Consider the following 16,257-nt stretch of genomic DNA (forward strand, 5'->3'; position numbering starts at 1 on the left):
GCACTTTTATCTCAATTCCAAAACTGGAGGTAACCTCTCTTTCCTCAAAATGACCTATGTCTCATCAGTCAGAGTGTAACTGTTGCTAATACACCTTTTCTCCCCAGCACAAGCATGTTACAATAGTCACAATGACTGTACATTGCACCAGTGGATCTAAGAAATCCACCACATCGCTAATCAGAGGCTCTCCATTCTCCTCTCATATCACTTGTCATTACTGGCTGGCACTAGAGTTCACTGGACTACCTTGAATGTACAGGGCTCTTAACATTCTTCTGTATTACATTTATTCATTTATTCATTTCATCATCTCTGTTGTGTTGGAGAATCAGCCATAGTCATGGACGGATGTACAGAATATAGTTATTGAGTTTTATCATATTTCACTTGTTTGTGTGTACCTGCTGTACAACTTAAAAGATCCCACAAGCATATTCAGATTTTAACAAACAAAATGTTAATGTTATGTGACAGACGACATAATTTGACCTTGTAGACACTTTGGCGCCTCAACCTTTTTTTAGTGCAATATTAACAATTGGTGTAGGTTCATTAACTATATGTCGGCCAATCAGCAATTATAGTAAATAACCTGTGCGTCCTACAAATGCTGCAGTGAGAAAACTACCTTTAAAAAAAAAAAACAGTTTCTTACCCATAAAGAGAGCACTTATTATCATCAGTTTTGGCAGGTTTGTGCATCTATGATAAGCCATGGTCTCTGACTTTAACCTCTGACCAACAACAGATGCCGTTTGTGACTAAAGTATGAGAATTTCCTGTGGTTTGTAACTTCCTCACTACTGTCCAATAGAAAACTTCTAACAAGAGCTGCAGCTTTTTGTGTGTATGTGAGAATGCCAGACATGAGACTGAAGTGCTAATAACTCATCCAGTGTTAGTTTCAGTAAATACTCATTAGGCGCTGTAGTTTTGCAGTGCAGATGAGAATATGTAATTAACATATTTATGTGATTTATAGATATTAGGTCAAACTTGAAACAATAAAGACATGGATAAATAGAAAACGCTCACAATTAAATATGTATGTCAAATCTTGATTTGAGCTATTTTATTTTTAAAAAAATCACATTATGTAACAGAAGACAAGTTTCAATGATGCCTGGGTAATTCACTGAGTCACTTAGATCCACAGCATAGACAACTACATAAACATGTCCTCAGACTGGACAGAGAATACTGAAGGAAACACTGCATAAGGTTTGATGGTTATTAAAACATAACTCATAATTCATATCTCTCAGGAGACATGGGGTTGAAATAATGAGAAATAAAGCCCTCAGAGATATGGTGTGGGGGGGGGGGGGGATATATGGTGGTTTTAAAAACATATCTAACGTGTGAAACACAGCAGAGGGGATGTGATAATGCATGGTCATTATTGTGAGACCTCACAGTAACAGAATACGGTGGGTTTGACGGTATGGCTGGATCATTTGGCCTGTTCTCATTTTTTGTTCATTTAGGAAGCACGATGCACAACATGCTCATTTTCAGTGTACGTACCTTTTTTAAAAAATAGTTCCCATGTTAATAATCATCTTTCATTCTCCTATTACCTAGAGTTGAGAAGCACTGAAAATAGACCATGTTAGAAAATGCAGTTGTAAGAGTAAATAAACAACTAAAAACTTAATAAATAAATAAAAGGTACATTCTTGCATAAAAACACATTCTTAATATTTTGTCCTACACATGAAATCTGCTATTTTTGATCTGAAACTTAAAATGTAAAATGTTTTATTGTAGTGTTCTGCACATGAAGAGCTGTGTGGTTGTGGTGAGCAGAAGTCATGCAGCAGTAATTCATGTTGCCCATGGGGTTCAGCACGTAGGCGGTTCACACTCTGCTCTGAAAATGCTTCAGCAGACTGTCCACCATCTACCACAACAGAGAGTCCCATTTTCAGCAGCACTAAAACCACTGCCTACGCTAGACAAGTTAAACAAAGACTTCACAAAACAAGCTAAGGTGAACATGAGGTATCTACACAAAACAGAAACCAGGCTTGAAAAAAAAATACATTTGGGGACCATGATTGAATAATTAACAGAGTCAAGTAAATCCAGGACGTGACTAAGAAGCTAAGAAAATCAGACAACTATCTAGGACAATCTACAGCTGTGACTGGCTTATCGATTGAAAGACTAATACACTACAGCTGCTGTTAGAACATTAATACAGTGGTGAGGTTATTCCTCTAAATACTGAAATCTTCTTCTTCATTGTGACTGCAGACATCACATGACAGAGGTGTCATGTATTGACAAGGGTGCACAACAGTCAGTACCAAACATAAATTGAAGACACAGTTGTTTCATTACCATGCGTAATGTCACCAAATTGGTTATGTGAAAAGTACTATCTCTAACCCTAACCCAGCGGCTGCAATTAACCATCGTTGTGTTTTTTAAAGCAATGGCATGCAAGAGATCATGTAGAGAATTAAAAGTCAGAAAAGACAGAGGAGAAATAGCAGCCTCTGCTGATGGAGGTGTGTAACTGCAATTTGTGTCAGCACAAATCCTGTCAGCATTTGACATCTGTTTTCTCACCATCAAGATAATGTTGAGTGCATGGGAGCCACAGATTATACTGAGACACAACTTCTCCATAATCAAAGACAATATCAGAGATCTCTTGTTAGACCATTTACCATGGTTCTGCCAGATTTGATTTTTGTTGTTGTTGTTGTTGTTGTTGTTGTTTTGGCAGGCGGGGTTTGTTTTGACTCCAATGTTTCCACTAAATAACTCTTGTGCTAATGAGAGAGGGTGAGGAATAGCACATCTGTCATCCAATACATGTAATACACCCACTGTTTCATTTAACCAGCTAGTGTTCAACCGTCTCCAAAAGAATGTATCCGTAGATCCAATATGAAACCCATTCAGCATCAAAGTACAGATCAGATATCTGCTGTGCAACTGATTTTCTTGCATTTGAAGCCAGCAAAAACGTAATGTAACGTAACGTAACGTAACATGACATAAGGTAACATGACATGACATAAAGTGACATAAAGTGACATAAGGTGACATAACGTAACATGACATGACGTAACGTAATGTGACGTGATGTGACATAACATAACATAACATAACAATTAAAAGAGCATTGAAATATTCTGAAATTTCAGCAAAATCAGTATTGCTTGACTATTGCCTATGAAAACTCTGTTATTTGAATTTTTACCTTGGCATGAATGTGAAGCTGTCCAGCTTCATCCTCAGAGCAGCACTTATGACTAAAAAATGCTTTATAACGTATGCTTGTAGTTCTTCAAATCAAGCACCAGCATTCATTTATTTCCCTTATAAAAGTAATTTGTGATACATATCATCGGATTTGATGTAAAGATAATGATGCAGTTTAAAATGATATCAAATTATGTTGTAATCATCATATTTTGTATGTTTTACGGACACTTACAACTCATAGAACCTTTCAAAGGTGGAAGTACAGCAGAGTAACTTTCTGTCAGTCATTGAATGATAAGGTGAGAACAGTGTCACAAATCAAAATGTGTTGCCTGTCAATCATTTAGCCTCAGGTTTATCATTATATCTGCATGCATATGATAATAGATCATAGATAGATTATGACAAAGCAGACAAACAATCATCATTGACAGTGTTTTTTGTGCTTTTTCTTCTCTTTGTATATAACATTGCAAATAAAAAAAAAACTGTACTAAGTATGGGGCCAAGAATATTAAAAATATCAGAAACTCCAAAATAGCCTATTGTGTATCAGACCAGTTATTGAAAAGTATCGGTAAAAAAGCATGTTTTACTGGTTACATTATGTATACCTGTTGATAGAATTTTTTTTGATCTTTTCATTATGAATGCACTTTGTGATCACACAAACTTTGTTGTCACGTCACATCACATGTTGTCATCTAGTCGAATGATGAATGTATTCTGTGTCTACAGACAGTAGCATAAAGGCCACTGGGATCTGTTTGTCCTGTGTCCTGCTGCTGTAGTCCTGTGGTCCTGACTGTAGAATAGATCACTCTATCTGCAGACTGGTCTTACACACACATCAGAAAAAGTTAAAAAGTCACATAATCACATAATGAAGAAAACATGAAAAATATGATCAGATATTCACTCACGTTGTCTGTTTTGGAAGATGCCCGGTTGAAAACTGTAACATCAGCATATGTCACACTGTCCATTCACTGACCCTAATTTTGAATGAGAAATACAATGAGTTTAACAATGCTGTACTCAGAAGAAAACTGATGGAACTGCATAGAAGTCTCAGACAGTGTAAGAGTTTTCATTGAAGACTGTGTGTGTTCTAAAGTAAACAGTTTCATAACTTTCTGCTGGAATATGCTTGGAATGAGGTGGTTGACTGTGTGTGCCTGTAAAACAGACTGTATCCAAAGAGCAATTCACTTTAGCGTAACGTTAATACACAAAAACAGTGTGTACAGCGAGATAACAGGGATTCTTTTCCTCCTCCATGGAGGAAAAGAAAAATCTAGAATTTTCAAAAATCATCCCAACTCACGCTTCATATTACAGTCCCCCTTCTGGCAATCTGAAATATAATCCAGCACATTGTCAAACTGATTGTACTTTGTACGTTACGTTACGTTACATTATGTTACATCATCTGGCTGTTTTCACAGTGAGTGTACATATAGTGTGATACAAAATGGAAAATTGGTGCAAAAATATATCAAAAAGATATTTTATTTCAGCTGTAAATCAGCTTTTTGGTATTTTCTTCATGCACGCATAAAAATCAAGTTACAATTAACTATATTCAACATACAAATATTTAACGGAAAGAAAAAGGACACTTCAAACAAAATGGAGCGCCTTCTTGTTCTTTTCCTCCAAATTAGAAGAAGCACAATAAGCCAATAAGCCAATAAGGCAATCCCACTGACCAGACAGGGCAGCACAATATCTGCTGAGAAAAACAATAGAAAAAATAAGATGAGGGCCAAACTGGGGTTCTTGAAGTGCAGTCTCCTCTCAAGAACAAACACAGAGCACAATAACCCCCTAAGGGTCTCAGACACTTTATTTTGCACAGTGTTTTTGACGTTACCAACAAACGTTCATGCTACAGACTGGCCTGTTCTCTCCATAACTGGAGAACACAGTGATGTCAAATCCACTCGCACCCGAGAGGATGATGAACATTCCCTAATCAGTTTGGTGGCAAATTATTAATCCTAATATTAAGTGTTATTATAGATTAAATACACCTTTGTGAATTTTTAGTGTCCCTAAAAATTGACCATTATGCACCACAGAAGAAACATAAACAAAGAAAAAAATACAGAAAGTGTTTTTTGTATTGAAGTTTGAAGAGGAAGTTAATCCGTTTTGATGTATGAGGTCATTATGAACCCCCCTCTCAAGGTTGTTGGTAAGTCACATGGTTTGCAAATGAAATGCCTTAATTTGTAAGTATTTCTTTTTCCACAAAACCCCGTCAATTTCCATAACAACCTAAAACAAAAGTAAAGTTACAGTGCTTTGCTGTGCTATGTTGTACCATGGCTGTGTCCTCAATAGACTTATAGTGTATCATTGTACAGGATGATGTCATAAAGCCCCTGTATCCTATTGTGAAAAAGTAGAGTCATTTTACTTGGCCATCATTCTTAATCAACTCTTACTCTGAATGAAAGGCAGCCATTACAAGTGTAGTCTTCATAATTGCCACGACTTCATATCAAGATACAGACAGTGTTTTTGTTTTGTTTTGTATTTTTTTATATGTACTTTAAGCATGAATGTTTTGAGGGGTTTTGTTTGTTTGAGTTTCTCTTTTTGCAGTAAACTCTCTGAAAGTTACTTACTTGAATACATGACAGGGTTGAGTACAGTTTAAGTGTATGAAGCTGCTTCACGAACAGACTCATTGCCTCTCTCACGTATGACGGGTGTCATAATCTGTCTGCGGCTGGTTAGCTTTATGTCAACTGCTGCTGATATGTTGATTTGGCTGTGTAGATATTTATAGCCCAACTTTCGTACCCTTGAGATTATTCTGGTAAACCTTGCATGAACATAGTTGGGTAGTACGTGTTATTGTTCATGTGCATGATTTCCCTCTGAGATAGGACCTGGTACATGATAGACAGTGGGCATTTGATGCATTTTGCTCTCTTTCTCTGATATTTAAATTGATTTTGATCAGAAATCTGCAGACAACGAGCACATTGCCCTAAGAGTTGATCGTTTATGGCAAATGCTGATTTCACTGATAACTGAATACTTCATTACCCATCCTCTCTTTATACACAGAACGGTTATAAAAGTAATTAGTTTTCCCCAAAAAAGTCATTCTTTCCCAAAACTACCATTTTTTTCCAGCTTTCAGGTTGTCATGTCAAAGAGCTTCATGTCAAATGTTTAGGCCACTGAAGAGAGAAGTGTTCAGCACAGTTTGAACACAGCTATTCCATTTAGTCATTAACACTTTTTTCTTTGCTTTTCTAACTAGCATGTGAAGTCAGCAGTGAGCAACTCCCCTTTCTATTTCCGTGGTACGTGAGCTTTCTTTAGGGATGTGATATATGACATATGAGCTGTTTCTTTTTACACCTCAGTGGAAGATGAGTGTAATGATATAAACATTATGGAACACCAAAAAACTGGGTTGAAAATTATTCCAAAATAGTTTTCAGTTTTGAAAGTTTCAGGTATCTGATGTTCCTGAATTGAAGAGCTGATAAGAATGATCAAATGATCAACTTGTTTCATCAAATTCAACATCAACACTGAATTTATATTTTCAGATCATTCATCGGCTCAGACCATCCATAACCACCACAGCACTTATTAAAAAATCATTAAACATAAATATACTCTGCATAGATCGCTCTGGTTAAAAGAATCTATTAAATAAACAAAACTGCATCTTTAACTGTTTCTCATATGACTGACTCTATGAAGGTGGCACGGTGGCGCAGTGGGTAGAAGAAGGTCTTGGGTTTCGATTCCCGACCGGGAGCCCAGGGTCATTTCTGCGTGGAGTTTGCATGTTCTCCCTGTGTCTGTGTGGGTTTCCTCCGAGAGCTCCGGGTTTCCTCCCACAGTCCAAAGGCGAATTGGAGACACTAAATTGCTTCTAGGTATGAGGCATGTGAGTGTGTTTGTCTGTGTGTCTGCCCTGCAATGGCCTGGCAACCTGTCCAGGGTGTTCCTCATGAGAGCAAAAGGCGGGAAAAGCCCCCCCCCCCCCCCCCCCCCCCCCCCCAATTAGGATAAGCGGCTTTGAAAATGACTGAGAAAGCAAGGGAGTGATTCTATGAACATACACATGCAAACAACAGGGTGTTTGTGTCATCATCTGAAATGCCAGTTTCCCATTGGTCGAGTGAGAGGATGTGAAAAACCACAGGAAGTTCTTTTATTAGTTAGATTCTGCATCAGCGCTGTTGTAGTGGACAGATTAACAGAGACTATGGCTGAATATAGACACATTTTTCTGCTTGGGTTAACGGCCACAACCTTTCTCTTTAGAGGTAAGGATTCAGCTAAGAAGTGTTGGCATAAGAAGATCTACTCATTTTTTGATAGCACTGTAACTGTAAATTATTGCAGAGATTTTTATATCTTATTATTACAGTGTGCCCTCTTAAAGTTGATGAAATCTGTTAGAGTACATCCATTGGAAACTGGTCAAACTGAGGACACTGTTTCGTGTCATGACAACTATGCCACTTCTAAAGCAGCGAGTGTTTTTCCAAGTTAGGCATGTGTGTCTGCCCCACAATATGTTTTTTATATACTGAAGTTTTTTGCTGATACAAATAAAAAGTGATTCATATTCATCATTCCCTCAGGTGTCAGTGGATTTGACATCACTGTGTTCTCCAGATATGGAGAGAACATCTCTCTGCCATGTAAAAATGTGATTTATCAGAACTGCTCCTCAACTACATGGAGCTATTGTAATAAAACCTCTGGCTCTATTGAGCTGGTTGGTTTTGGGAAAATCAAAACAGAAAACACACACAGAGCCGACAGACTGGATGTGGGGCCTAACTGCTCTCTGAACATCAATAAAGTCAAAGTTCGAGATGCGGGCAACTACACCTGTCGACAGTCTCTACATGAAGACGAGAATGGAACTGGAGTGGATTACTTTGTTCACCTGACTGTTCTCAAAAGTGAGTATGTCTGTCTGAATCATTTGCATATAACGTGTTAAGCAGCACTTAGGAATTATAGAACCTTTATTTAAAGGGTTTTATGTGTTCCTTCCTGACTGTTCTAGGAAGTCGATACCTCATTGTGAATTATGTGAGCCCTATGCTTTCAGTGCCGTGTAGAAAGTATGCATAGTACTTCATACCAGCTCCTTTGAGGATTCATAACATCATGTATGAGCCTTTTTCTAGTCTACGATTATTTATTTTCAACTCCATCAGTTTACATCCACTGCATGGCTTTTTTTTTTTAGTTTGTCTGTGTTATCAGTCCACGTTTGTCTTAGTGCTTTGTTTTCGGCAGCTGGACAGTGCCTTCCAGATGACTCATTCATGTTTTAGAATGCTATTAAACATCATATCAGATGGGACGTGTATCATATGATGACGTTACAAATAAGAAAAATACTTATTTGCGACGACATGAATAAACGTTTGTCCATTTCATCAGAATGATGAATATTAATTAAAAAATCATTAACAATAATATAGAATATAAAACCTGAACAAAAATCCAAAGACACCCCCCCCCCCACACACACACACACACATCCTGTATTTGGAATATGGCTAGCTAAACTGGTCCTCTGTGAGGGTTTATGGACACCCTCTTCATGTTTTACCAAGTCAAACTTAAATTAAAACAATGAATGAAAGTAATTTGTATCATTTTGTTGTCATCTCCGTCTTTTCTGCTGCAGTCCACTCTCCGAAGACTCAGATGACGTCTGGCAGAAATGTTACCCTCTTTTGCTCATTGCACTCCAGAGGAATAAGTTGTAAAGATTTCATCAGGACTGAAAGTGTGAGTCTGAACTGGGTGACTGGGACAGGTGCTGATCTACAGAATGCCCCCACAGTCAAAATCTCACCCTTGTCTCAGTGTAACATCAGTCTGACTGTGGAGCTCCAGGACCAAGACAATAAGAGAGAGTGGAGATGCCAGCTGACTAAGGGAAAGGAGATACAGACCTCAGTCAAACATGTCACCAAATGGGAAGGTAGGGCTCAAGGCTACATATACCTATAGGAGACTGTACTCAATGAAATGACAGTGGTTTAAAATGAAAGCGGCTTAGAAATGAGTCATTTCACCTGTGCTCATTTGTTTCCTGCTACTGTATTTTCATAGCCTCTTTTATTTTGCTCTGACTGAATTCAAAAGTAACTGATATATGATACACTATTCACAAACGCATATGCTGTATGTTATAAGAAGATAAATAAGGAGTATAACTGGGCCATATACGTGAACATGTTGAATCAGTATCAGACCGTTGTGAGTTTTTCATTTATGTTGGTCTTATACAAGTGCATTGGGTATTAATGTATTATAGTATGCAGCGTACCAAACAAAACTTCAGCCAGGGTAGAGAAGATTCCACAGTACGTCCTGCGTTTGATGTATATTCATTTTATTTTCTGGATGATCTTCTGCCACGAACCACTCGTCATCTACAGACAAAATCTCAACACCATCCTCTGCAAGTATGTAGTGTTTCATTAAACGTTTTAACAGAAGCGTTTGGGCTTTTAAGTTTGTATTAAATGATCAAATTCTTCCGTTAAATTCAAAATTCACCTATGCACTGCCTTTGTTATTCATTTGCAAAAAAGACATTAAGGTCCAAGCTCCAAACATTCCAGGGGCCGCAGAGATTTCTCACCTCCACCTTGTTAGGGTCTTTACAGCAGAGACAGGTTACTGAGCAGGTTCACGGGGCATGTGTCCATGGGCCTCCAAACAACCACGCCCCAAGTCCAAGGCAGGCCTATGCGTGTACAAAAGAAGAAGAAGAATTTGACTATCAGATAACGAGGAAAGAATGTGATCAATATTTGCATTTACAGTCTGAAGGTTTTGACAAGAACAGGGAAATCTTTCTTTAAGAAAATAGCATTTACAAATGAAGTCAGAGAAGTTGTAGAGAAGCTGTACACAATACAAAGCATTTTCTAAACGTAAAGATGTTAAAAAAAAAAAAAAGAAAATTGTGCTTGCTCAAGATGTCAGTGGCATTGTGTTGATGATAATCGGTTCTGCGGTTATTTATATCCACGGACTCATCCCCTTAGCTTTTTATTTTTCTTCTTCTTTTTTCTCATCAGAGGTTGTGCTCCCCTGTCTGGTCATTGGGCTTGGTGCTTTTGTGCTTATTGTCATTCTGCTAATATGGAAGAAACAAACAAGTAGATCCTCGGTTTTCTTTTTTTTAACTTCCTTTCTTTACCATTATATGTTTTTGTATTTAATTGAACTCAATGTTACCCGATTTTGATGCGCTCATGAGGAGAATACCGAGAATCTGTCTTACTGCTGATGAAAAATGTACTGCTCACGCGTTTTTAAGACTTTTTCCTTAATGCTATGCAATACATACACACTCTTTTTCACTCTGATAATACGCATGTAACTGACCTCACATGAGAATTTGCCATGTTGCATTTCAGATTACCCTGACAGGACTCTGGAAGAAAGAGTGAGTTATAATGAAACATTATTTATCTAGTGATTTCTTGTTATCGATCAGTATACGCTGCTCTTGTGTATCAGTGCTCAGATATGGTGTCCGTGGTCTTTTTGAATGGCCAGAGTTCAGACACAGCTCATCTTTTCAGTCCCGATGTCTTTCGTTAACCACAATCTGAGTCATTTAAGTGTTTTTATATATAATAAGGGAGTTATGAATGAAAGTTTTTCTCATGCATTATGCTCTGAGATCTTTAGTTATAATCAGTTTGTTGACTTATGAACAGACACAGTCTTCAATGAAAAATCTTACACTGTTTGACATTTCTTTGTATTTCTATGCATTTCTACGTCTTCTTTTGTGTTTCTCATTGTGTTTCTCATTCAAAATAAGAGTCAGACATCGGACTGTGTGACATATGCTGAGGTTACAGTTTTTAACAACAGATCCTCCAAAACGGACAACGTGAGTGAACATCTCATCAGATCTTTCATGTTTTCTTCATCATGTGATTTTTCATAACGTTTTCTGATGTGTGTGTAGGACCAGTCTGCGGATAGAGTGATCTACTCTACAGTCAGGACAACAGGACTACAGCAACAGGACACAGGACCAGCAGATCCAGGTGGCCTTTATGCCACAGTTAATAAACCAAGATAAATATCAGGGGTCTGTAGACACAGAATACATTCATCATTAGACTAGATGACAACATGTGATGTGACGTGACAACAAAGTTCGTGTGACCACAAAGTGCATTCATAATGAAAAGCTCAAAAAACGTTGTATTAACAGGTGTACATAATGTAACCAGTAAAACATGCTTCTTTTGCTGATACTGCTCAGCAACTGGTCGGATACAGGATAATCTCTTTTGGAGTTTTTGATTGTTATTGTATTTGGATGTCTTAATTCTGTGGATTTGCATTTTTGAATTTTTAGAAAAACAGCATTGTTTTGAGATCTTGTATACCTCCATATACACGCTTTGCTTGGTTAGTTGTTTATCTTAACACTGCAACTGATTCACATACAAGAAATTATTGTACTTAATCCCAGGTGATGCCCATCTTCTTTACAGTATTTTTTATGATTGCTCACACACTAAAATTAAAAATAAGACACAGTTACTGAAACCTGACACTCAAGGAGCAAAACCTTAGCCCAGCCAGACCTCAGCACAACTATGAGCACATTCTCAGCCTCACACTTTTTGCAACACGCTACACACAGTGTTTTGCAAAACACTAAACACATTTCTCTACATTAGACACAGAAATCTAACATGATGATGTCACTTCTTTGCCATTTCAAGGCACTGTCCTTCAAAATACCACACTTAAGAACCAATTGATCAAGCACAGCTGTCAGGTGTACAGACACTTAGGTGCTTAATTATAAGCTCACAAATCAGGCATAAGCACTATAAAAAGGCAACAGGTGAGTTTACCTGTCTTCAGCAAAAATGCAACATTGGCCACAGAGCTATTTTGGCTGCCCCAGGCCAAAGTGGTAGTAACATCACAATGTGCGCTGCAGTCACGCAGAACGGGGTCCTCCACCACCATGCCAACTTGGGTCCTTACAACACAGCACACATACTCACATTTTTGGACAGACCACACAACACTGTCACAGCAGAAGACCAAATGGATGCACAGCAGGGGAGATACATTGTCATCTGGGACAACGAATCTGCACTGCTCCACCAATCTGCACTGCTCCTCCAATCTGCACTGGTCCTAAACTGGTTTCATCAGCATCCACAATTTTCACTCCAATACCTCTCACCATACTCTCCTCTCCTTAAGCCCACTGAGGAGCTTTTTTCGGCATGGCAGTGGAGGGTTTACAAACTCTAGCCCTATGTCAGGATACCCCTCATTCAAGCCATGGAGGAGGCCTGCGTCCAAGCTGATGTAGGGTCTATGCAAGGATGGATTCACCATTCATTCAACAAGACTCTTCCCTCACTGTCTTGCAAGAGAGGACATAGCCTATGATGTGGACAAAGTGCTATGCCCAGATCCAGCTAGGCGAAGAGATGATGCTTAGGTTTTTTTTTGTGTTTGTTTTTGTTTTTTTTGTTTTTAATTCATGCTTTCTTTTTTGTCTCCACAAATGTTTTTGCTGCATTTATGGTATGTACTATACTCTGTTTACACACACACACACACACACACACATATGTGTATACGGGGGGGTAGGTGACAGGTGACAGGTATTATAGGCTAGTGCACTGACCGTTAAGGCATCACTAAATTTCCGGCCCCCACACCCCAGTAATTGGAGTCCTTTCTTTAGAGGTGTGAGACATGACATACAACATCTTTTTAAGGAAGCTAAAAGTAGCCTGGTGCAAATGAGTATTTAAAAGAAAAAATTCTAATGTCATGCTAGGTGGGAAGAGCCATTGTTTCTTTCTTGTTTGTTTGGTTTTTATTTTGATGTATTTACTTATTTTGTTGTAAAAGCTCAGGGTTAGAGGTACAGCTGTATACAGAGTCTTTACTCGTGTCTTCTTAAAAGGCAAAACGTGAATCACCCTTTACAACAAACATGTCGAGTTATGTCAAGTTTCAGTGAAGCACAGCATGCATACCAATTCAAATGTACATGCGGTCCTAAGAACACATGCACTGGTACTAAAGACATCACTCATACAGCAATTATCACATTCTGATGTTTTGAAGTGCACTGCTTCACTGATACATGATCCAGTCAATACTGCTGTATCTATCTGTCTGCTTGAATAAAAATGTAAGAGCAGACAAGAGTGCATGATGGAGAACGTGTTTCACCAAAGTAGAGGCTAATTATCAACCGGGGATTCGGTCTGTGGTTCCCTGATCATAAGCATGCTAGCAGAAGTGGCTCTTGACTGGACAAGAAAGGGGTGAGCTATTTTGGAGGAAATCATAAACCACAGGAAATTCTAGTAATAACATAAAGAGAAAATGTGCCTACATATATATCGAAACTGTGTGTCTATATATGTCATCTATGCATCAACACATAATCTTACCGATATGATCTCACTGCCTTTAAAGTTTCTGTAGACCATTTACATTGCTGTACATGGTGTCACAGTTTTGAGTAAGTGTACTGATGGGTTTTTTTTTCTTTTCTCCCAGAAAAGTCTCTAATATTTTAAGAACCTCATTTAAAACCTTCAAAAAGTATTCTTTAAACACCTCTGGGTGTTTTATGCTCTTATAAAAAAAAAAATTGATTTGACAGGCAATGGAAAATAGTTTAGGATACAGAAGGACCTAACACCACCCAGCATATAACCACCTAGAACAGCACGGTGTTAATCTGAAGCGTACTCAACTCTGATATAACATAACGTGTTATAATAAGTCATATCAGATAGCAAGGTTAGGCCATATACAACCACATCATTATCCTGTCTGTATGTACTAAACAATATTTTTTATTGTATACAGAAGAGAGTAGCTTTGCAGGCTTATTGTTGATTTATTTTTCCACATAGATACTTTATAAAGCTCCAAGGGAAGGTTAGGTCGCTGCAGTTTAACCCATCTGGAGCAGTGAACACACACACACACTGACAGGTGTTAGCAATTAGCACATACACACACTCACTAGGAGCTTGCTTCACTAACCTTTAGGCCACTGCTGCCCCCAAAACTGACGTTGTTGGCAGGATTCGAACCTGCGCGGGGAAACCCCAATGGATTTCTAGTCCATCGCCTTAACCACTCGGCCACAACAACTACATTGTTGTTATTTATGAATCATTATGCAGAGCATATGATGTCTCGTAAATGGGTTTATGTGTACAGAGTTCTTGAGTTTTCCCGATCAGATTGTCAGTGTAGATTTAGCGATACAATAACAGTCACCTGAAAAGAAAAAGTCAAATGATTATACCCCTCTAATGTGTGAGTGGATTTATCATCACTGTGTTCTCCAGAGAGAACATCACTTTGCCCTGTAAAAATGTGGTTTATCAGGACTGCTCCTCAACTACATGTTTATATATGAACAAAACTTCTGCCGCTATTGAACTGTTGAGGAAAAACATAAGAAAGAACACAGACAGAGCTTACAGAGCCAGTGAATGATGAATGATGGCCAAGTCATTCAGAACAACTGCTGTTGTTTTCCACTACAGGATATGGGGGCTTTATGTCCACATCCTGTACAATGATAAACTATAAGTCTATGGAGGACACAGCCATGGTAAAACATAGCACAGCAAAGCACTGTAACTTTACTTTTGTTTTAGGTTGTTATGGAAATTGGCGGGTTTTTGTGGAAAAAGAAATACCTACAAATTAAAGCATTTCATTTGCAAACCGTGTGACTTACCAACAACCTTGAAAGGGGAGTTCAAAATGACCTCATACATCAAAACGAATTAACTTCCTCTTCAAACTTTCAGTTCAGCCACACTGAGGAAGTTAAAAACCACAGGAGATTAAATATAATAAAGAGGCAAAAAGCTTGAACAGTACATCGGATGCTAAAGAGATACAAACAGTAATGACTGAGCAAAATTTCAATATTATCAGCTAAAATGTAAGCTGTTATGAAACATCTGTGACTTGTAACATCCGTAGCCTCTTTTTAAAAAAGGCTAGGTCTATATGGCATCAAATGTAGCCTAGAGGCTCCCAAGTCATATTTTATTTTCTCCTTTGTTTCACTGAGGCAAAGTCCTCTGCTGCCAATTTGAAATCAACGTGTCCAATGTGTCTTTGCAGCTTGCAATGCACACAAGCCGTGTCACCCTCTCTTCCTTCAGACGACTTCACAGTGATTAGGGATAGCCTCGGTTATAGCGACATTTTCTATGAGCATTATTACCGAACATTTTGACCAATACGTTTTTAATTTATCGAGTTTTTTTTTTTATAAATTTTACCAGGCAAAAAAACGGTAATTACCAGCTAACAGAAACCCTGATATATATATATATATATATATATATATATATATATATATATATATATATATATATATACACACACATACACATACACACGCATATACCTACATACATACATATACATATATATATTACTACACATTCACAAAAAGGTATTATGGTCCAGACTCCAAGCCTGCAGGTGGCGACAAAGATAGTTGTATAATAGTCGTAGTTGTATTATAGTCGTATAAGACTATATTGTCACCTTATAGTCATATGTTGGTTCAGGGCCAATGGTATTTTCATTGTCTGACTCAGTCATTCAAGTAGTGTGTTATGTTAATCATTTGAGTCATTGTATATTAATATAATATTATATTATATTATACATTAAGAGTATATCTTGAAATATACTATGAGACTGTTTTTGGCTTATTGATTGTTTATCGTTGCAAAGAGATCTCTTTCTCTCTCCTTTCTCTCTCCCTCCCATTGGATGGCTTGTACATTGGAATTCTTATTGTTTCATCTGCTGCTGCTCTGATCCACAGCAGAAGTTCTCTGATCAGCATCTGGGTTTTGAAATCATAAAACATTCATCAAACATTTAAATCAATGTATACAATACTATTACATTGTAACTACCGTGGCTGGATGAGGTGATGTA

At 37.9% G+C, this 16,257-nt stretch overlaps 1 non-coding gene across 1 annotated transcript; it reads right to left on the bottom strand.

Moving 5' to 3' along the window:
• Window positions 1–14,348: 14,348 nt before the first annotated feature.
• On the bottom strand, window positions 14,349–14,430 carry trnas-aga (transfer RNA serine (anticodon AGA)). Its single transcript has one exon. It is a non-coding gene; the product is annotated as a tRNA-Ser (tRNA).
• Between the last annotated feature and the right edge of the window lie 1,827 nt (window positions 14,431–16,257).

This window comes from Chanos chanos, chromosome 8, assembly GCF_902362185.1.
Source record: "Chanos chanos chromosome 8, fChaCha1.1, whole genome shotgun sequence".
NCBI classification, from domain to species: Eukaryota; Metazoa; Chordata; class Actinopteri; order Gonorynchiformes; family Chanidae; genus Chanos; species Chanos chanos.